Here is a 22,634-nt window from a genome sequence, read left to right on the forward strand (position 1 = left end):
CTCTCCTAATCAAACTGCCACCTTACATCTCATTTACAGACCACCTGGCCCGGCAACATCCTTTGGGGGAAGACAGCGCTTCCCTATTATCAGAGAACTCAAAAACTAAATCTCAAATTATTCTATTGGGGGGACTTCAACTTGGGTTTCCAAGATCCGAACGACCCCATTGCGGCTGATCTTGAGAACACTTTAACTGACCTGGAGTTCTCTCACCTAATTTTTGAACCTACTCACATTAAAGGGCGGACACTCGACTGGTTAGTAGACTCCAATTGCAACATTAGCCTTCAAACCAATGCACCATGCGCTTGGTCAGACCATCATACTGTTACCTTCAACATAGAAGCTATTCAATGCCCCAAACAATCTATTGCTCCGACCATGCCCACTAGAAATAAAAGGGATATAACCAGAGACAAACTTCTCCCACTTATTCTTCACTCCCTTAGCAAAACGGCTGCTTCATGTTCTGACCCTTCGATTCTAGCAGAAACATATAATCATGGTATGCTCACAGCACTGAACTCAATCGCACCAATCAAACTTAGGAAATCTAAACCTCGTGCACACCTCTACGCATGGTTCACACCACACCGGAGAGTGCTATGAAAAGAAAAACGCAATGCTGAAGCCCGCTGGAAAAGTCATCCTTCTGATGGCCATACGGTCTCATCATAGCTTCCATTAATTACAAAGAGGCCATGCTCCAAGCCAAAAAAGACATCTTCAACAAACGTACAACGCAAGCAGAATCTAACACCAAAGAATTATTTAAGATTCTGAAGGAATCGCCTGCCACTCCCCCCGATTCTTGCATTAAAGGCAGCAAATGGTGCTCGAACATACAGAAAGCACTCTTGAACACAATTGCCACACTCCAAACTAAAATCAAAGCTAAGCAACATTTTCTACAGACAGCCAAGCCACTTAATACTCCTACGTCTGTCATCCCACAGGCCACTCCTAACATCAAACCTTTCAGCTTCTCCCCACTCTCCATCGCTGAAGTTGAATGTATCATTAATAAAATCAAACCCTCCAATTGTCGAGGCGACTCATGCCCAGCCCCCATTATCAAGGAGGCTTCCCATGAGCTAGCCCCATTTATTACTCCCTTTATAAATTCATCCTTCAAAACAGGTATAGTACCAGACAACCTTAGGGACGCCTGGGTTATCCCTCTGCTTAAAAAAACCTTCCCTTGATCTAGCTTACCTACCAACTACAGGCCTATTACCACAGTCCCATTCATGCTCAAAATATAGGGCCGTGCCACTTACCTCCAGATCCAGGACTATCTGGAAGCTAACAATCTTCTTGGTTTAAGGCAATCTGGCTTCCGGCCCAGGGACGGAAACCGCCCTTATCGACCTAAAAACACAGATTGAGGTACTGAAAGACAACGGGAAAATAGCCTTGCTACTATTACTTGATCTTTCAGCGGCATTTTATTTGGTTAATCACCACATCCTTTGCCAGCACCTCATATCAGCCGCTCACTTTTCAGACGCTGCCACCACCTGGATCAGATCCATCTTAAGCAACAGATCTATGCAGGTTTTCTCTCCGTCAGCATCCGCTGAGTCTGCTCCCATTAACTGTGGTGTACCACAAGTGTCCTGTGTGTCACCAACCCTTTATAATGTGTTTACCTAACCTTTGTTTGATGCTCTTGACTATCTGGGTGTCTCGTACACTAACTATGCTGACGACACCCAGATACTCATCCCCATCACGGGTGATTATGCAGTGAACACTAAAGCCCTGAATGAGGTCTACTTGGTTATCCAGGTTTGGATGGCGCAACATGAGCTTTGCCTAAATGACGACAAGACAGAACTACTTATTCTGGGCTCACACCAATGTCTCAAACTTGACCGTTCCTTCAAGTCTTTCATCATTGATGGCAATGTCATCAAGATCTCTAAGGACACCAAAACCGATTCTACACTATCACTATGCAGACAAACCAATGCTGTCAGTTCAGCATCTGCTTATACATGTAAACTTATCGCTGCTTATAGACCATTTTTGACTACTCCAAATTGCATTACCTTGGCTAGAACACTTGGCATGTCGAAGATCGACAATTGTATTGTAGCGCCCTTTACCTAGGGACTAGTCAATCTAACCTCAACAAACTGCAAGTCATTCAGAATAATGCCATTAGCGCAGCATTAAACATACTTAGAAACCACCATTTCTCGAACCACAGGCGCGATCTTCATTGGCTTCCTGTTAAGCATAGAATCTCCCTGAAATAACTTGCCCTGACTCAAAAGTGCCTTACCAACCAGGCACCTATCTACTTAGCCAACCGACTTACACCACACACTTCCACCCGGCCCATGAGAGCAGCCCAAGCCCACAGTTTACACCCCCTAGGTTTAAACTACAAAAAACGGGCGCGCTAGCTTCCCGGTCCTTGCCTCTAAGCTATGGAATACCTTTCCTAATGCTATTAGAGCCGAGTCTTCCTTCCAAGTCTTTAAGAACAAAACCAAAGGATGGCTCTCAGCACAAAACATACGAGACATCTGATGTCACACTATGGCTCTCGCCACTCTGTCACACACATTGAAATTCTGATAGATTATATATATATATAAATAAAATGTGTGTATTCCTCTTTGCATCCATTTCTTGTACGTAGATAATTTAACTTCCTGTGCGTATTTTCTTGTTGGCACTTCCTATACTCCACTGGTTAGAGGAACTGTCTGCATATCCTTCATGCCTGTACATGCCGCATGCTATGCTATATTGTATATATTTGTGTCTTACCTGAGCCCTACCTGCATGTTTACTGTAAGCTTGCCTCCAATGATATGCGCCCAGATGCCCTCGGGCCCGGCACGCTATATAAATAAACAAAATACAAATACCCTCACACCCACCCCCCTTTGGCGCTCGGTTCCCCCCTGTTGGCATCACTGGGTGTAAAACCTATCACCTATGGGATTCCCCCTCCTGGGGAGAGCCCCTGCTTTCCACACCTCGTGTCCTTGAGCCGCCCCTACTTTCACAAGTTCGCATCCATAACCCCCATAAAAGTTCCTTCATACACCCCTCTCCCCTCAACCACCTTATCCAACTGATCCATGTGATCAACTACCCCCAATGCACAAGACCCTCACACACGGTGCCCTCAGGCGGGAGGTAGCGGGGCAATCCATCTACGAAAAATCTGCAGCACCATGGCGGCCCGCCTTCACATGTTACCTCTGTTCCCCTCCGCTGGGGGAGTATTCAGTTTCCTGATCTTCCGTGAGCCCTTGATTCGCCTCCGCCTTCCCTGTGGTGTTTCCCACCGACCTTCGTCTGGCTGCCTTTCCCTTGAGGTGCAGGCGGTCTCTCCTTCTCCCAACAATTCACTCATTATTTCCTTCTCCGAAGTAAGTCTATATTTGCATCCTTCCAGTTCAAAGGTTATCTGATCCCGTTTTCATTTAGACAACTAGTGAGGAGGGTGCAGAGCCTTCTCTTAGCAAGGGTGAGGGATGATCGGTCCCGAAAGACTGTCACCTTTGTCGAGCCATACATTACGGGACCCTTCCTTCTCGCCCGTTCAAGGGTTTGTAGCCTATCCCCATCGTTGTGGAAGCGAAAAAGCACGTATATGGGGCCATTGACCGCCCCCAGCCCTATGTATCTGCTCTAACTTGACCACATCGATGGTGTCGTTTTCAAAAATGAGTTTAGTGATGGCGAAGAGGCCACTAGGCAGGTCCTTCTCAGTCTCTGCATCTGTCTTGGGAACTCCAAAGAAATGAAGATTGTTGTGCCTTTTGCAATTCTCTAGGTCGTCCACCTTCAAGAAGATTTCCTCCTCCCTCCTTTCGACCTCCATGAGCCGTACGTCAAACTTGGTCTCTAACGTGTCCAGGGAGGACCTGGTTATGTTCGAACTCCACCAGTCTTTCCTCCATCTTGTCAATTCTGTTGGCGATCTTGTCCACTCCCCCCCCCCCCTACCCAATGTCTGCTCTCATACTTCTCATCTCTTCAAGAAGGGTAGCTATGTCCTTTTTGGTGGCACCGGCATATTCTCCCATCGTTAGCCCTTGGCTGGGGTCGGGCGTTCTCTCTGGGGTACCTGGGATTTATACGAAGTGGGCAAGTTTCTTCCTCACGTCCACGTGCTGTCACCCGCGCGCTGTCTGTGCTGGTGGGACCCTGGGCGGGCCCGTCCGACCTAGTGCCTATTTTGCCCTGACCCCCAGGCCTGTTGACGTCTCTCTCTGTTGCTCCTGTATTGCTGTAGGCAGCGCCCCCGGGGGACGCTTCGGTGTCCTGGTTGCTGTGGTCGGAGGGAAGCAGGCACATGCCCCACCACTGTTCGAGGGGGCCCACACCTCTGCCTGCGTACTTGCAGTACTGTTCCTCCTTGCCGGTGGCCCGGGTGCTTGGGCACCACTTTCTACTCCTTCACTGCCGCCAAGATCCCCTGTGCGATCCTCTACTCCTACTGGGGGTGACCCACAACCGCCTCCTCTCGTACTCCTCCATGTTTGTCTTTCTGCTATTTGGGGGCCCATGGCCATGCTGCTCAGTGCACTTCTCCACTGTCCAGCTGGACCCCTATTAAAAAGGTCCTCAATTGGCGCGCAGAGTGTCCCCCCGCACACTGGCCAAGGGGAGACGGGCACACGCCCCTGTCTGCTCCCAGGAGGCCCATACCTCGCTCGTTGATCTCACTGTCCTGCACCACTCACTCGGCCGTCCATGCCGCAGCCCTTCACCTAACTCTCCTTCCTTGTTGGTGGTCCTCCCAGCTCGTGCCACTCCTGTTGTCCTATCTCCTCGGGGCAGCTGCGTGCGTATTCAAATACATGAGGGGGGTTTTGGGGTCTGTTCTTTCCCTGGTGGGCCACCTGGTTCTCTCGACACACCTCCTGGCTAGTAACTGTGTGACCCCTACTCTCTCCGGGCTATGGTGTAGCGTTTGTGCCTCCCAGTCCACTAGCAACTTCTGCCCCTGAAGGGGCGAGCAGGGAGGGGACCCGGACCAGGCCGCCACAGCCACGCACACAGGTGGAGAGGGGGCAGTCTGTCACCAAAGAGCTGTGTCCTACTCACCTGGGACTCCCTGGTTTATTACTATGGGGAAGGGGCCAGGCACTCCTCCTCGCCCTGCCACTGATTGCCTCTCTCATGGTCGTACCACTTCCTCCCCTCCCACCAGGGGAGGGAGGTAAAGGGGGGTCTAGGTCCCCGGACGCTCCTTCAATGTCCGGAGGGGCCCTGCGCTGTATGCACGTGGTGCACCACCCCAGCCCGGCCCACCCCCGCTTTGGTGCGTTGGGGACTTCTCTTTCCCAATTGGATTCCTCAATAAGCCTCTATGGGCAGTCTCACCTGGAGCAGAGATCTCCACAGGTGCCCTCCTGGGCTCCTGCTCTGTTCCATGGGGAGGGGCACCGTGTAGTGATCCCAACCCCACCAGGCCAATCGGGGGGGTGTGTGGGGGGATTGGGGTCAGCTCTGTCGCCCTGAGCCCACCCCTGTGAATGGGGGGGGTGTGTCTGGCCATGCAACGCGCCGGGCCGCTCACCTTGTCTCTTGGCCCGGGGTATTTCTTGGCCAGGGAGGGCCCTTCTGTTAGGGAGAATTCTCTCTTTAGGCTGAATTTCCTAATCTAGTGAGTCCCCCAGCAGCTTTGCTGGATTTCTGGAGTTTGTTTTTTTCCTCCTGCCAAGAGTGAGACTCTTTTTCCCCCCCACTCTTGGACATGATTTATGGTATTCCTTTGACTGGTAAGGCGTTTTATGGGCTACGGGGTCCTTTACTCCATAGGGTCTCATATGTTTTTACTATGTGTGTTACACAGCACCCTCTGTGCAGTAACACAGGGGTGTCATAGTGACACCCCACCATAGACTCCATACCCTGGGACTGACTACTGTCTCCCAGGGCATGTAAAGTCACCATTGGCTTTACTAGTCCCAAATTATTAACAGAAACCAGTACAAACCATCATATTGTGGACGTACTGGTCGGGGCAATTCGATTGCCCCGGGGTCTGTTAGTCGAGGGGGCACGTCTCCGTCCCCCCTGATCGAGTTTTGGCTGGTGGCAGCGGATACTACTTTTTATATTCGACCGCAAATATTTCCCTATGGGATTTTCCCATTGTTCGAGGCTACCAACTTTAATTATTTAATTCTCATAGCCTCGAACATACCGCCGGTTTATTTAATTAATATTAATTCTCCGGTTGGTATTTTTTGCCAAGACTCGATTCTAAAATGGTGTTTGTGTTCTCTTCTGTGACTCCAACCCAAGTCGAGCCCTTTGTTCCACATTTTGGCGGGCTTCTCCACAGAAGCCTCCAAAAGTGGTGCCACTCTGTCTGGGTACCACAGGGGGTATGGGAGGGGGGTTTAGGCACCCTGGACTGAGTTACCTTGGTAACTCAAGTCGCACTCTTGTGTGATTGGCCCAAGTGGTGAGCCGGCCGGCTCACCACTTAGCATGTTTGATTGACAGCTAGGCTGAGTGAATTGGGGTATGCTGCATAAAAGCAGGGCTTTGGGGACTGGAACTTCAGAAGTCGCCACAGGACCTGAGAATCCGACGAGGGAGAAGCTGAGCCGACCTACCACGACGACACCAGCGGTGGAGCCCTGCAGAACCGACTCACCACTTCCCGACGACAGAGAAGATCTCCCGGCTGGAGAGGCTTCTTCCCCTGACTGGTGGGCACAACCAGTTTACCTTTCTTTCTTCGCACCCCAGCCCGGTTTGTGGTCGAACTGCCCGTGCCAAGCACCCCGGCGGCCGGATAGCCACTCACCACTGAACCGCGAATCAACGGACCGCTCCTTGTACCTGAGAAACTCTGCGGCTGGTTTCTTCCCTGGCAGTGCAACGGACTCCTGTCTTCCTCCACGACGAGATCCTCTCTTCCCCCGGACGAAGCACCGACTTGCATCCGCTGCCAGGAACAACTGCCCCCGCTGGAGTGTTCTCACCACTTTAAGGTACCGTGTCCGCCAGGCCTCCCTTTCTAAAGATTGCTACAAGGTAATAATAACTCCTTAACCTTCTGGACTGGGCTGGCCGCCTTGACCCTCTAACTGGTCCTTTTCTTTGATCCAACTCCTTTTTGAACCCTTACAAGACTTTTGTTCACTGCAACCGTGTGACCTTGGACACATTTCGTTTCGATCCTCTTAATGCGGATCCAGCCTACAGACTCTGAATTCATGGTTTTACTTTGCCTTCCTCTCTTGTTCTGTTCTTGTAAAAGTGTCGGGATCGGTTTCAATTTGTTCTCTGCTTTTCTCTCCCTTTTTAAAACGAACTATTAGAGTGCCATCTACGTTAAGCGCTCACCGCTGTCTGAAAATAAGTGGGGCTTTACTTAAGACTTGTCTAATATTCTTTTAAGGGAGTGTATATCTTTTAGTGACCGCGTTTCTGAATTGCTTACTATTAGTGCCTGTGTGTTTTTCTAGATGTGGTTTTAAATAAATAATTATATTTCTTTTACACCAAGCCCTGGTCAGTGTTTACTTGTTCTATTGCGTGCTCTTTACCTATTGTGAATACTCTGTATACTGCCTAACTCTTCTTGAGGGAAGTCTGACTGCTCAGCCACAGCTACCAAGTGAATCTGTGTGGTACAGACTGCTACCAAGTGGGTTTACTGCCAAACACCAGTAGTCTTAAATCTTTTGTAGTGGTCCCAGAGGGAACTGCACAGGTTTCTGCCTAACACCTTCCCCCTACACCATCTGGATGATGGGTCCTTCGATTCGCGCGGTGGACCCCTCTGGGCCAATGTCCCCACTCTGGCGAGGTTCTCGCCTATGGGCACATGCTCCTCCACGGCACTCCGGGGCTGCTCCTCCATGCGCCGGACGGGGGAAGCGTTCCCAAGCCGAGAGGGGTGGGGGCGGTACCCATTCCTCGGGTGGCCTCCCACGACTTGGGGGGGCCACTGTCGTCTGGTGTGATGGGCCACTCGCGCCTCGCCCTGTGGAGTGCCTCTTTCCTGGTATCGTGCGGCGGCTCGGGCTGCGTCACGAGCCGCCGCGGGAGTTTCGTTCCCATCTCCTGTTTCCTGGCACCCTTCGTCGTAGGAGTTGGGCCGTGGAGTGCACCCTACATTTATGCGTCTCCCTGGATGTTTGGTCTCCTAGGATGTGGGCTTGTTGGGGGTGGGGGGGGGGGGCTCACGCCCCTGACAAGGAGAGGTTTACAGAGACATCCGAGTCTCTGCGCCACCTTGTACCTTCCTACTATTACACAAAATAGTAACTTTCCCTCCTGACCCATCCCCTCCTGCGAAAGCCCTGCCCCCACCCTGCGGAGTCAACTCTAGAATTACATCTAAAATATAAGATAGTGTCACCAAAGTCTGTAATCTAAAAGATCCAGCATAGGGAGCCCGGCCGGCTCGAGGTACTCATTTTCACAAGGGTTCAAGTAGCACAGTGTAGGTCCAAAGTGTCAAACAGGTTCAACACCCTAAGCCTGTGGGGGCAGGTATTGTATATAAATGTGGATGTCATAAATGGCAGTAAGAACCCCAAATTCGAGTTAAAGACCTCGCTCTCATCTCTTAGGTCTGCAGAGATCTTTTCCATCGCTAGGATAGACCATAACCTAGCCCACCAAAGGTTGATATGGGGAGCATCTTTGTTTTTCCAATTGGCTGCGATCACCATCTTTGCTGTAAGAATTCATATTGGACAGATATGCTGCAATCTGTCTGGCATCAAGGACCACCTTGACATCACTTTATTAGCACACGCAAACCCTCGGGCATCTGGGCACTGGAGAGAACAGGTTACATGTAGCCCAGAAGCCGAGAGGAAAGAGCATACATAAGTGGTTACAGCTGTCACATTAGATAACATTTGGCAACAGGTTAGACAAACAGCCATGCCTTTGGGGCTTTACAGAAGGCCCAGTAGGATTCCTCTGCTCTTAGTGAAGGAGGGAGAGTGTACCATTGCTAATCGGCAATGACTGGGAAGCTTGATCCACCAGCTTTGGCATGTTTGAAATTCGGCTGAACCAGTCTATGGGAGTATGGGGTTCTGATAGGCCTGGTCGATTGGGTTTTGTTGATTCTTTGCGCCAGGTAAGGCAGTGCGGTTTTGGATAGGCATTTGTGGTATTGAAAGGATCTAAATGCAATTCTTTCTTTGAAGGGTAGCCAATGTACTGCTCTACGGGCAGCTGAGATGTGTTCAGATCTGGGAATGTTCAAGTGCCGAGGTGCCAGCGAAGAGGAAGTTACAGAAGTTTAACCTAGCACCCACTACAGCTCTCGCAATCATAAGGCAGTTGTCGCTGGACTGGAATGGTCTGGCAGCGTTTAGAAGTTTCGTTGAGTAAGCTGCTGAGGAGGATATGGAATTGACTGGGCAGGTTAGGGAGAGAGTGGCATCGATGTAGACACCAAGTGTTTTGATATAGGGAGAGACTGGAATCTGAGAGCCATCAATGTTGAATGCGGAGTACTGGGGGTCTAGTTTTTCCAAACAGAAGCAGGCCCAGTGATGAGAAGTTCAGTTTTCTCATCATTGAGGCAGAGGCCATGGGTTGCTATCCAAGCTTGGGTGGTAGCATAAGTGGAACTCAACCGTCATCGATGTAGGAGCTGGAGAGGGGGAGGAGAATTTGTGTGTCATCTGCGTAATTTGTATAAGCTATGCCAAGAGAGTCCAGGTGGTCAAAGAGGGGCTTACTGAATATACTGGCGAGACACAAGAGCCTCGGGGCACACCACAGGAGAATTGAGATATGATGATATGATATGGCATTTGTAACGTGCTTATACACAAGTGTTTCAAAACGCGACGAGGCAAGGAAGGGGGAACAGAGGGAGGACGGAGACAACTATCGTACTAAGCCAAGTGACATTGAGATCGCGCAGGTGCAGGCGAGGGTAAAAGCGCTAGGGGAAAGGGGAGGGGGCAGTGCTGTACATGGGTTCAAACAATAACAGGAAATGCGGCCAGCAGGTGGCAGGTGCAAGGGAAAGTGCAGACAGCATGTGTCCAAATGTGCAGGTAGGGGGAGACTGTAGGGTTACAGATACAGACCCAAGCGCAAAGGTTGTTGGGAGGCAGTGCGGGTGTGCAACTGGGCTGGCAGGGACCTGGGCTGGAAATCAAAGGGTAGCCAGGTGGTCAGTGCAGTATCAGACAGGAAATCAGCAGGGGAGAGGAAGAGAGAAGGCAGAAGCAAAGAGGAAGGTCTTGAAGTGCTTCCGGAACCGGAGATGGTTCTCCTCAAATTTCAAAGGTGCAGGGAGGCTGTTCCAAAGGGAGGCCCCAGCCAAAGAAAGATCTACCACCAACTCGTTGCTTGGAGAAGCAACTGACCCCGAGGGAGGTGGAGGAGCGAAGAGCTTGAGTAGGAAGGTATTTAGGAAGAGAGAGTTGGAGGTATTGAGGACCCATGCCCCAGAAGGGCTTGTGGACAATGCAGAGGGTCTTGAACTTAATCCTTGCAGCAGCTGGAAGCCAATGCAGAGATTCTAGTGCTGGAGAGATACGATCCCTGGGTTTGAGGCCAAGGACAAGTCTCGCAGTCCTGTTCTGGATGAGATGTGGAGAGTAGAAGCTGGCAGATTAGGAAAAACTGTTGCAGTAGTGTTACGCTCACCTGGTATCCACGGGAGAACCACACGATACTGGATGGAGGTCTAAGCGCTATCCCGGACCCCTCTCTGCTTGGTTATGTGCCAGACGTTGGGTAGCGCCTATAACAGGAGAATGGAGGGTTAAAATAATGGTTCTGTGATGAGTGGACTCCCACCTCCCATTGGTCCAAATCCCCTCCCTTGGGGTTATTGCTCACCTTAGGTTTTTGTGCGCTGAATTCTTCATCCTGCGTCTCTGTGCAGGGGCGCGTGGTTGGTGGGGGCGTCCCGTGGACCTAGTTGCTTCACTGGTCCGTGTCTTCCAGGTGAGTTATGTCTTTTCCATCTTTATTCTGTATCTTTCTTTCCCTCTGTTTTCTCCGTCTTCTCTGCGTCTTGCTCCACTACGCTGTTCCCTAACCATGTCTCTGTTTTCACAGGGATGGTTGTGATCTCGGAGTTGCCGCACCGATGGCGAAGACAACGGTGAGTTATTGATGCGTGGAGCGTTGCACTGTTTTATTGGTCTTAATTGCTAACCTGCGCTCTCTTCCCTTCTACGTACAGGTTGCGGTGATGTTTCGGAGTGGTGACCGATCGAAGCGCTGCTTGCCCAGTTAAGTGCTTTGTTAATGCTAACCTTGTTCCTTCTCCCTTGCAGGTTGCGGTGAAACCCGGAGATGGGCGAGGTAAGAGAAACGCAGGGTACTGCCAGGACTCGCTGCTTGCCCAGGTAAGAATTGTTATTAATGCTGTCCTTGTTTCTTTACCTTTGCAGGTTGCGGCGAACTCTGGAGATGGGCGAGGTAAGCGAAGCGCAGGATGGATTCAAGACCGGTTACTTCACAGGTAAGTGTTCTTGCTTGCTAATGCTGTTCTTGTTCTTCCAGGTATTAATGGAATCCGGATCTAGGGCTTCAGGATCAGGCCGCTGGAGAAGCAGATGAGCAGGAGCTGGACACGGTGAGCATTCCGCTGCAGGAGTGCAGAATAACGCGAAGCGTGTTCTGCTGTTTGGGTGTGATTTAAATAGTCCAGGTAAAGTAGTTCCAGGCCCAGCCACACCCAAAACACTAGACCGCATTGCTTGGTTCTAAAGAACTGAGCTGAGTAATAGGCCTCCATGTTGGATTAAGGTCCAAAACTGGTATTGCTTTATTCCTGATAGTGAGCTGCATGTTTCAGATGGAGTTTTAAGGCCCTTGGGGCCAGAGTGAAGGGCTTTAACCCCACTGCTGCCAGGGGCTGTTATACCTGAGGGGGTCAGGGGCATGTATCGTGACAGTAGTCCAGCCTAGTGAGAACCAAAGCTCTAGAGACAGTGAGCTTCTGGGGGAAGGAGAGGAAAGGATGAATACCTCTGAGGAGGTGCAGTTGGTAGTTTGACTTCTTAGAGACGTCAGAGATGTGAGGAGAAAAGGATAGTGTGGAATCAAAGATGACCCAGAGGTTCTTAGCCTCATAGGTGGGAGCAGGAAGAGGACCAAGGGAGGCTGGCCAGAGAGTGACAGGAAAGGAGGGTGCAGGTGTGCCGATAAGGAGAATCTCGGTCTTACTAGCATCAAGACAGAGATCATTGGTGGCACACCACTCCTGGATAGCAGACAGTCAGAGATGAGAGAAGGAGAAGAGGTAGCAGAGGGGAGCCTTAAAATGAGCTGAGTGTCATCCGCATAGCACTGAAAGTTGGAGCAGAGAGCAGCAATGCGGTGGGCGAGAGGTGCCAGGTATTGGTTGAACAGCCAGGGAGAGAGGTTAGACCCCTGGGGAACATCACAGGTAGAGAGTGAGATAGAGGAAAGGAAGGATCCAAGTTGAACCTGGGAGAGTTGATCAGAGAGGAACGAGGTCAGCCAGGCCAGGGCCTGATCGGTGATACCCAGGTTATCACAGGGACGATTGAGCAGGATGGCATGGTTGACCATGTCAAAGGCAGAAGAGAGATCGAGTAAGATGAGGACATAGGGGAGATTAGAATCAAGGTTAGAGAGCAGGTCTTCACGGATGTTCAGGAGAGCAGTTTCCGTGCTTCTGGCTGTTCTGAAGCCAGACTGATGGTCATGGAGACAACCAACAGATTCAGTGTGAAGATTAAACTGGGAGATGGCCAGCTTTTCCAGGAGTTTTCCCAGGAAAGGAGTGATGGAGATGGGGCCATAGTTAACCGGGCAGGCAGGGTTGGCTGAGGTTTTCTCGAGAAGAGGGTGCACAAGAGTGCTTCGGGAGGGGGGAAGGGAAGGATCCAGTGGCGAAGGAGTGGTTGCAGGAGTCAGCAAGGGCAGGAGCCAGGGTGTCAATGTGGTCCTTGATCGTTTTGGAAGAACAGGGAAGAACCTGTTTTAATGAGACTTCATAGATCGGACTTGTCTAGAAACCTTGTCAGGGGAGAACAGAGGAAAGGAAGAGAAAGAGAGAGAAGAGGTAGAGGAGAGAGTAGAGGGAGGAGGAGAAGAGGACGAGAGGGTGGACAGGATCTCCTGGGTTTTAGAGATGAAATGAGAAACCAGGGCCGTGCAGAGGGCCTGGGAGGGGACAGGAGAGGTAGAGACTGCAGCAGGATTGGCCAGCTCCTTGCAGATTTTAAAGAGTTTGGCCAAGTTGTTAGATGCCGCAAAGACGCAGACTTGGATGTGGGCTCTCTTTTTAGTCCGGACAGAGCCGGTATTGCCTTTTGAGCAGGCGGCAGGCCAGTTTGTCCGAGGATGCGCAAGGAGATCAGAACATCCAGAGTGTGCCCTGCAGAGGGAGTCGGGCCAGAGGGGAGAACAGAAAGGGAGAGTGAGTGTCGCAGAGGTGGCGAAAGAGTCCAGGGGAGGGACAGGAAGCATCCAGGTGGATGTTAAAGTCTCCAAGAAGGAGGAGTTGATTGGTTGAGGCCAGGAGGGAGGAGGAGAGGTCCGCCCACCTTTTTCCACCCTGCAAACAAGTGAGGTAAGCCCCTGGGCTTAGAATACAGTGGGTGTTACTGATCTGCTACATGCGACGTCGACCGCTGCATCTTATTCCATTTTTGCTCACTTTAATTGCCACAAATCGGAAGGCAGCACTGAGGCCGTCGGGCCATATGCTGTGTATTACTCTGCTAATCTGATCTAGCAAACCACATGGTTTGTATCTTTAAGATGGCCGCCGCCACCACCTGGAAATCATCGTCATACTGAATTACTCGAACTTCCAGATGTGATGCAAGCCACGGCCATCTGATTGGCAAGCCAACATCCTATAGCCATTTGTTGGGCACCAGCAGGCGTTAGCCGGCCCCAACGAAGGCAACAACAAACGCTCCTGACTGAGCCTGACCGAGGCGCTGTGCGTCTGCAAGGACCCCTGCTCATTTTGCACACACCGCCCCATGTGCAGTAACCAACTTCCTTTAACCCACCCCCAGGACGTTTCATCGCTACTACTTATATGGTAAGCACCCTTGACACTCATACCATACATCTCTCCACCCCTTCTTAGCCCCTGATGTATTGCAATTTACTGTTCATCACCGTAGTATACTCTATGTCAACGCTGAAATGGGCACTGTTGCCGAATTGCTGATTTACTGATTGTCATTACTCTGCACGTCGCCAACGTATATGCGTACGACTGCTGCCCTATTGTCCACGACACATTGTTGAACCCTTGCCGTGCATGCACCACAGAACGCCTTGCAAACACCTTCATGCTCTGCCCGTATGCTTCATGTGCCATTAGTATCGCTTGACCATGACCACTCGAAACACATAATTTGCATAAGGATCACTAGCATTCCGCAATCATAAATGAATGGATTTTGCCCAAATAGAATTACTCTGAGCTAAGCCTAACTTTCGTCACTTTACAATTTGACAATTAATGATCGACCAACGGTCCTTTACTTAATGATATAATGCCATTGTCGAACCTACCTTAATCAAGGATTCCTACACACCTGTGTATTTTTGCCACAACCTTACCACACAAATATGCAGCCTCCCTGCCACTGAACATGGGAAACCCTGCCCATGATAGAACTGCATGTTGACAAACGCTGCCTTACACGATTATCTTATCGCTAGTATCATGGTATTGTACACACAAGTCTACATTTGCTGATCATTATTGCATGATTGTACTATTTAGTAGACCACTAATTGGCGTACTGTACTCTAAACCTGCCATATGATTGTTGAATTGATACTAGTTGTATTGCACACCTAATTTCGCCTTATGGCTATTAATACTATTGTGTAGTGAGGCAGAAGTCCAATCGTTCTGTATCTTAACTTGCCTAGGATTACAAGTGGTACTGATCACATTGCAGCCTGACCTGCTATACCACCTCACCACCAGACCATTCGACCAAGCCTGCAGCCTCTCTGTTTGGAATTGCATGCCAAATTGCACTATGTACCTGTTCTACATTCTACTGTTAGTACTTGGCATCACTACTTCCTCAGTTATCCACCCCAACATAACTCCAACTAACATTCTCAAAATGGCATGCACATCTCTAACTATGAGCAATAGGCTCCCTCTAACGGACAACATTAAACCTCAGCTTTTCTGCCCCCGTGACAACAACCAATTGCTAGTTCCACAACCACCCGCATCCCAACACTGCACAACCCTTACTTGAATGCACCAGCCTTATGGATTGAACATTTCGCCTCCAAACCTACACCTAATCAACCCTGCGCTCTGATTCCCAGGAATTCCAGACTTGCCACTGGATTCTCACCAGCCCCATCATTACGTAATCACACCACCAGTGCCAACACCCACATAACCTGCTCTAGAAAACCAGTTGACATCCCCAATATCGCAACGACATTGGGCACCGACCCTAAGGAACTCCCTACCATGGTTGAGGACAAACATACCTCAAACAAAGTCCTGCCTAACAAAACCACCATTAAGGGTGCACTTATCAATGCCAGGTCACTCCCAGCACATGCCTTAGACATTGCAGACTACATCACTACCCAAGACCTTGATTTCTTAGCCATTACTGAGACCTGGTTACATACTGCATCAGGACCATCTCTCTCACTTGCCATTCCTGAATGACTACTCCATCACTAGATATGATAGAAACTCCAACAAAGCTAAAGGCGGAGGTGTCGCCTTCATCGCCAAAACCGCACTAGGCCTTAGACCTATACTAAGTCAGCACATCCTGTCTGCCGAATTTATATCTGTCAAGTTACCCATTTCCACTACCCAAACACTCACCATGCATCTGATATACAGGCCACTGGGCCCAGGGTCCACCTTCGAAGAAGACATTGCCACCCTCCTCTCGACCAACGCTAAACCCAGATCTCAAATTATGCTACTTGATGACCTCAATCTTGGCTTCCAAGATACTAAGGATCCAACAGCATCTGACATCGCCAACACCATAACAGAACTAGGCTTTACCCACCGCATCCACATTCCCACCCATGTCAAAGGCAGAATCCTTGATTGGGTTACAGATCTAAACTGCAATACCAATATCCTGTCCAATACGCCTTGCGCGTGGTCAGATCACCACACGATCACATTCACCATCAAATCCAACAATCAGCATTTTAAGAAGAACATATCACCACCTATTCACAACAGAAATAAGGACCTAACCAATGAGAAACTGCTCCCACTAATATTACCCATCCATAACATCGCCACAGAGTCACTCACTGGCCCCACAGCATTAGTTGACATCTACAATCAAACTATCCTCAAGGCCATTAACACTATTGCTCCACTTAAATTATGTAAGTCAAAACCACTAGCTCACCTCAACTCCTGATTCACCCCAACTCTCAGAGCGTTACGCAAAGACAAAAGAAACGCAGAGGCCCTCTGGAAAAGCCTACCCACTGCATCCAATAAGAATAACCTCACACTAGCATCCCTCAACTACAAAGACGCAATTTTTCAAGCCAAAAAGAGACACCTACAATAACCGGATTATCCAAGCTAAATCGAGCACGAAAGCACTCTTTAAGATACTTAAAGAAATGGAATCACCTGCAGCCCCCCCTGACACTTGCGTTTAAGATATCACATGGTGCTCTAACATTCAGAAAGCTCTCCTAGACAAAATCGCTATGCTCCAAAATAAAATCGATTTGAAAAAAAGTAATCGATCAGCCGACAGAATCCACCAGTCAGCTCAGATTTTCACATTGATTTTAAACGCACCACTTTTTTGGTACAATGTTAAAGATACCGCCGGTTTATTTATTTAATATTAAAAGCAACAGTTGGGTCTTTTTGCCAGAACTCTTTTCTAAAATGGCGTTTGTGTCCATCTCTGTAACTCTAACCAAGGTCGAGTTCTTTGTTTCACTTTTTGGCGGGCTTCTCCATAGAAGCCCTCCAAATGGTGCCACTCTGTCTGGGTTCCATAGGATGTGTGGGGAGGGGAATTGGCACCCTGGACTGCGTTGCCTTAGCAACCCAAGTCGCACTCTATTCTGATTGGCCCGGTGTTGAGCCGCCCGGCTCACCACTTAGCATGTGTGATTGACAGCTAGGCTGTTGAATGGGGTTTTTTTCTGCATAAAAGCAGGGCCTTTGGGACTGCAACTTCAGAAGTCGCCACAGGACCCAAGAATCCGAAGAGGGAAGAAGCTGAGCCATCTGCAACGACGACACCATCGGTGGAGCCCAGCTGCAACAAAATCACCACTTTCCCAACGACAAGAGAAGATCTTCTGCTGGACAAGTCTTCTTCCTTTGAGCTGGTGGGATCAACCAGTTCGCCCCTTTCGCCTTCCAAAGACGTCTCTTGGTTGAATTGCCCATGCCAAGCACCCCGGCAGCCGGATAGACAAGCTTCACCACTTTGACCGCGAATAAAAGGAAAGCACCTTTTAACCGACGAACTCCACGGCTGGTTTCATCCCTGTGCAGTGCATCGACTCCAAGTTTCCTCCTCGACGAGATCGTCTCTTCCCCTGGTCGAAACAACGAACTGCTGCCACTGCTGGAGCTTCCTCTCTCTTTAAGGTACTGTGTTCTGCCTGGCCTCCCTTTCCACGGATTGCTAAAGGTGACCCTTAAATCCTTGGCTTTCCAACTGGGTTGGCCCCAGACCTTCTAACTTTACTTCGTGAATCACCCCAACCTCTTTTGAACATTCTGCAAAGACTTTTAGTGCATTTTAAACTGTGTGATCTTGGGCACATTTCGCCTTGCTCCATTTAAAGTGGGCCTGGCCTATGAAGTTTGGCTCTACAGTGTATACTGCCTTTACTCCCTTGCTTTGAACTTCTAAAAGTGTTGGGAACTGTTTTATTTCTATGCCCTGCCTTTTTCTCTCCCTTTAACTTAACTATTGGAGTGCCAGCTAGGTTACGCGCTCCCATCTGTTTTAAGAAATAGTGGTGTCTTAACTCTGACTTGTCTAATAGTTATCAAGGGAGGTGTCTATACTTTACCTGACTGTGTTTTAAATTGCTTTCGATTTAGAGTGCTAGTGTATTTCCTAAAGTGTGTTTTAAATAAATAATTATATACTTTTGATACAAAGCTCTGGTCAGTGTTTGTTTGCTCTCCTGTGTTTTTGGCCCTATTGTGTACACTCTATATACTGCCCTACTCTTCTTGAGAGAAGTCTGACTGCTCAGCCACAGCTACCAGGTAAATATGGGTGGTGCAGACTGCTACCAATTGGGTTTACTGCTTACTCCTGTAGTCTTAATCTTTTTGCATTGTTCCCCAAGGGAACTGCACAGGATTCTGCCCAACCGTAGAAAATATAAGTCTCAACCTCAAACCTTCGAACTGTCAGGGAGACACTTGCCCAGCCCCTATCATTAAGGAGGCAACAAGAGAACTAGCACCATTTATCACTACCTTAATAAATGCCTCATTTAACACGGTCATCGTACCCAACAACCTTAAAGATGCCTGGGTTCTTCCATTACTCAAGAAAACATCATTAGACCCGAGCATCCCCACCAACTATAGACCCATCACAACAGTCCCCTTTCTGTTAAAAATTCTGGATAGAGCAGCCTACGTACAGATCCAGAACCATCTAGAATCTAACAACCTCCTTTGCCTCAGACAATCAGGCTTCAGACCTAGGCATGGAAATGAGACGGCCCTAATCAATTTGAAAACCCAAATTGAAGACTTAAGAGATAATGGTAAATTGGCCCTTCTCCTCTTACTTGACTTATCAGCCGCATTTGATCTGGTCAATCACCAAATACTATGCAACCATCTCATCACTGCAGCCCATTTCTCGGATAAAGCCACCACCTGGATCAGATCATTCCTCGAGAATAGATAAATGAGGGTTTTCTCTCCTTCGGCTTCTGCCGAACCTGCACCAGTCTTGTCTGGAGTGCCTCACGTAGAATGCATTGGCCATCGGTCAAGCAAAGAATTGCTCTCAAAACTTTCTCTTATGCATAAGTGCCTTGCTAACTGTGCACCGAGATACTTATCTAACCTATTCACGCACAACACGACAGACCGCCTTCGTAGAACGGCCCATGCTCACTGTCTCATGGTACCAAGATTCAATTTACAGAGGGCTGCAGGCAGCAGCTTCCCAGTGCTTGCAGCAAAGCTATGGAACTCTCTACCCTTGCCACTCAGAACAGAACCATCCTTCCACTCATTCAAAAGTAAAGCTAAAACTTGGCTTGCGACACAGGACCACTAGATATCATGATCATGCCTAACTTACTTGTAAATATTGATCCGCACTCTGGACACCATGCCTCCAGCCTTGTATATACCTTCACCTGGTCTCTGCGGAGGCATTGGAGCACGGTTGCAGCCCTCCCTGGACTTGAATCACCTCCCTTCAGGCCTCTCCCTCAGTAGACAAGCTGTGAGCGGTGGTACGTGGCGAGACTGCTCCTGCATGGAGAGAAGTGTGTGAGTGCGCCAATCTATGATTGTTGTTCCTCTCGAACCCTTCACCCCGAAGTACGGTTTCTGTGAGCATACGCCGGCCCATAAAGCTCACCTGTGAATTATGGAAGATGAGCTCTCCGTCCTGCTACTTCTGGCAGGGGCGCGTCTAATGGGATCTAGTTCCTTCACTGATCCCTGATAAGGATTAGTCCAGTCCAGCTGCGACTATGCTTCTCCTTAAGTTTGGTAAGTCTTTCTTGAGCTCTTGTGATGCTGTTCGTTCTGTTTAATGTTGTTATATGTTGCTCCTAATTATACCCGCAATAATGTTTCTCTTCTGTTTTCTCCTTTAGATGGAAACGTGGCCTAGATGCAACTGTGAGACGTCAGACGCGGCCGGAGGGAACATGGAGGCTACCGCAATGTTCGACTGCAGCTAAGCAAAGGTTTAAGGTAAAGCGCGAGGTATGGCGAAGCGCAACCTTAAACTGACTGTTTTTCTGTTTCTCCTTGCAGGCGCTGCTGTCGACAATGGAGCGTGTCGTGTTTCGGTGCCAAGATGAAGATTTCGGCGTTCCGGAAAGTGTGAAGATGAATACTTGGCTCGCCAAAGAGATGTACCGGTAAGAACAGCTTCCCCCAGTTGGTAAGTATACTGGCAGGAAGCAGGATGTCCAGGAAGCAAGATCTTCAAAGGTAAGTCTGACCTCAGGCAACGGTGAGCGTTACGCTGCTTGCAAGTGCACAATAACGTGAAGCACTGGCCTTAAGGATGAGTAGCTTATATAGCTGAGCTTCTGAAGCCACACCCACCGGGTTCAGCCTGCCTGCCACACCCGAAGGCAATCCATTAGCAGCCACACCCAAGAATACACTTGGGGCTGCTTAATGTTCAGGTTAATGCATTCTGCTTAATGGATGTAATGTTCAGGTTAATGCATTCTGCTTAATGGATGGAATGTTCGATGTTAATGCATCTGGAGTGCTATGTCCATAATAAAGGCTTTTCGTGTAAAATGGATATTCTTGTTTACCTTTGTTCATGAGCCTGGCGCCAAAGGCGCCAGGACAGTGTCCACCCAGGTCTCCTCTGCATGCGACCCCTGCATGCCTGTGCCCCTGACTTCATGACCATGACACATTAACCATGCACACCCGACTCCACTTGACTCTCAGCTAGGCTATAAAAGGTGTGGTTCTTCCAAAGAAGATGAGCTGAGATTGCTGGTTGGAACGTGAAAGCCAGGGAGCAGGAGGCTGCAGCAAGAGAAGCCTGGGAGATCCATAGGAGAGCGGGATGCCAAGACGCAGACCCGGTGTGTCAGAGGGGTTGCAACGTGGCGAGGGAGCCATGTCTCCAGGGAGCTGGAGTGAGGCATGCTGCAAGCTGCTGCCCAGTGTCCAGGCCAGTGCACCTACACCTGTGACATGTGCCGGTCCCAGGGATGTCTGAGGGGCAGGTGGTAAGAACCTGACCGCAACGTACGGATCCAGAGGACCTGGTCGCCAGCGCCACGCTACTGAGGTGAGTTTTGCAAAGAAAGAGAAACTCAGTAGCGTGCGGATGGCTAGAGCGGGAGCAAAAGTGATGAAAGATGCAAGCAGTGCATTAATCGGAAAGCAGAAAGAAAGTGAGGAAAAGCAGAGAAACTGTGCACTGGTGGCACGAAGACAGAAAGACAAAGTGAATTTAAGGTCAGTGGAAAGTAAAGAGGATGCAAACGACCTGAAAGCAGGAAAGAGGGTGCGAGTGACCCAAAAACAGGAAAAGCAGGGGTCCAAGGATGCACGGTCAAGTGAGATGAATGTGCCAGGGGCTTGGCTAAGCAAGGAGTGTGCATGAGGCACAATAAAGAGAAAGGGAGGTGCAAGTATGCACAGCAAAGTGGTAAGAAAGGTGAAAGAGAAACAAGAGCACAGTGGAAAAGGCATCAGAGGAAAGGGGGCCAGAAGAAAGATACAAAGTGTAAAGAGAGTGGTCAGGATCAGAGTGGTTGTTCAGGGGAGGAGCAAAAGCCCAGCATTTTCGAAAGTCTCTGACATTGCCCCATGAAAGGACTGTGTGTTAAAATGTACATCCTGACAAGGTGAACTTTTGCTCCCGAAAAGGTGAACTTTTGTTTGAAACCAGAGGGGCCTAAGCTTGGGGAAGGAAAACCTGAGAGGCCCACAGAGACATTTTGAACTTTGCAAGAAAGGCCTAAGCTTGGGGAAGGGAACCCTGAAAGACCCAGAGATATTGGGAACTGTATGGACTTGCTGCAAGTGCTCTACGTGGAAGGTTCCGAGGGCAACACTTTGGAGTTGAACTATTTTTGAAACTGGAAAACTACACAAGATGATAAGGCTACCTGAAACCAGTCTTGGTTTGCATTTCTTTTTTTTTTGAGCCACCATTTTTTCTTTAAGACGACCCCCAGATCACATTTTGTTTAAGAGTGAGAGCAAGCATAGGTTGTGACAGACGGATTTTGGACTTACGGACATCGATGGCCCTTAGAAACATCAGTTGAGCGAACAAACCCATTACAGTTAGGGCCAGTTATGCATTACACCAACCCAAGAAAGTTTTTCAATAATGGTTTTCAAACTGTTACTTTTCAGTCCGTCTCTCATGATACCATGCCTGTCTCACAGAGAGGAAAATCAAAGCGGCTTTCAGGGTTGAGCCAGCCCCGCCGCTGCCTGCTGGCCCCTGGAAGACCCCCTGCCGCTTCCAGAGAGCGAGAAATGTTTCTGCCCCTGCCTGGTTTGTGGGCGCTGTGCCTTCCTGGGGTATGGCACATAACGCCTGTAGCCCCTGCCCCTAGAGGCGAAGCTGAAGGCAGACTTGGCCGGCTACACAGCTAGGCCCAGTGATTTTGCTGCTTTCTTTGACTCCATTCACTTTTCTAGTGAGTAATCAGCCTTTTGCCCGAAAAGGAATTGTCCCTCTAAGGGCATTTCCAGTAACCTATTCTGGATGGTTGGCGAAAAGCCTGAAGAGCGTATGTTGGCCTGTCTCCTTAATGCCACAGCCGATCCCATTGAACAGCCAGCGCAGTCGGCCAGGTCCAGGGCTGTTTGCAGCTACTGCCTGACCACCACCTTCCCATCTTCCACCAGCTGTATGAAGCCATCTTGCAGCTCTGCTTCAGGGATGTATTGGGTTGCATGTTCTACCGCCTTCCGGAGGCCAAAAGAATACTTAGAA

The 22,634-nt window shown here is 49.4% G+C and overlaps 1 protein-coding gene across 1 annotated transcript in view; it reads right to left on the reverse strand.

Annotated features, from left to right (window-relative positions):
* Positions 1-22,634, reverse strand: part of ACACB (acetyl-CoA carboxylase beta) — a 3,851,763-nt gene that overhangs the window by 2,563,944 nt on the left and 1,265,185 nt on the right. The gene's annotated exons all lie outside the window — the stretch shown is intronic.

Source organism: Ambystoma mexicanum, chromosome 10, assembly GCF_040938575.1.
Source record: "Ambystoma mexicanum isolate Mex_15411 chromosome 10, UKY_AmexF1_1, whole genome shotgun sequence".
Taxonomy (NCBI): domain Eukaryota; kingdom Metazoa; phylum Chordata; class Amphibia; order Caudata; family Ambystomatidae; genus Ambystoma; species Ambystoma mexicanum.